This window comes from Octopus bimaculoides, chromosome 4, assembly GCF_001194135.2.
Source record: "Octopus bimaculoides isolate UCB-OBI-ISO-001 chromosome 4, ASM119413v2, whole genome shotgun sequence".
Classification (NCBI taxonomy): domain Eukaryota; kingdom Metazoa; phylum Mollusca; class Cephalopoda; order Octopoda; family Octopodidae; genus Octopus; species Octopus bimaculoides.
The window spans coordinates 41,193,455-41,194,829 of NC_068984.1; positions in this window are offsets into that span (position 1 = coordinate 41,193,455).

The following is a 1,375-nucleotide window of genomic DNA, read 5'->3' on the forward strand; positions in this document are numbered from 1 at the left end:
GTTTCAGAGTCAATGCTCATCAGCAGTCTGGAGTAGCATGGCTTGCTAGCTGAATTTTTTATTAAGACAATAATGTCACATATAGATGATACAGCACAGGACAACACATACAAATGAAATTAATGCGAGTTCGAATGAACCTTATTTAAACATTTTAATGAAAAGATGAATTTTATATTATATAGTCTTTCCCTACCCCCTTTTGGGAGGGGATTATGCCCGGTTGCCTAAAAGGCCCAGCGGCTACGCCTTTCCTTTTCTTCTTCTTCTCAATGCAGATTAAGTAGGGTTACCAACACCCACCTTTCTTAACACAGCCTTCCATCTTTCCTCAAACACACTTCGCGACAGGATTCTCTTCTCCGGCCCTACATAAGAATAAATGATACATAAGCTACTGTTTATCGTAAATTTTCATGTATGTATCTATATGTATGTAAACACGTGCAGTGACTAAACTATCTAAATTACGCAATGAAAATAACAGTGATGTCTATTTTAAAAGATATATTTACCAAAATTACATAAAGATATCTTGAAATACTAAAGAGTAAATTTATTCAATAAAATTGCCATTGGCTTCAACCACGGTCTCCAGACGACTTCGGAATCTCCTGCAATTCTTCTGCGCGGGCTCCTTGGTAAATGCTGCCATAATCCTTGCCTTCAGTTTATATTTGGTGTTACAAGGAGCTTTGTTGGTCTCTCGCTCAACAGCACCCTACTTATAATAACCAAGGGGGTTGCAGTATGAGGAGTAAGATGGCCAGATGTTATGAGTGATGTGGTCGCAGAAATTATCTGACAGCCATGCCTGGGTTCTCCTGCTTGTGTGGCATGGTGCAGAGTCCTGTAGCCAGACATAGGATCTTCCACCAGCCAGCTTCTTGACCTAGGGCAGGACTACCTCCTCCAGGCACTCGATGTAGGCCTCCGTGTTGAGTCTAAGGCTGTGTGGGAAGATGAGTGGAGACATAACGTCGCTATCACTAGTGATCACTCCAAACACCTTCATAATCCCCGTTAGACTCATCCAGCTCTTTCCGAATCCTCTGCACTGTCCTCAGATTGACACCTAAACACTCTGAAATGTTCGTATTGGAGCTTCCGGCGCGAATGCCAAGCCGTATAGCATGTCGTTTCTAAATTTCTGACAGACTGAATTGCATCATGGTGCTGTTTTCCTCACAGATGGTGCCCAGCTGACCCTACTATACTGTGTAGTTAACAAAATCAAGAACAAACAATGCGCATGCACGAAATTAAAAATATAAAATGGCGACAATTTACCAATCGCACCCTGTATGTATGTGTGTATGTATGTGTGTGTGTGTGTGTGTGTGTGTATGTATATATATATATATTTATATATATA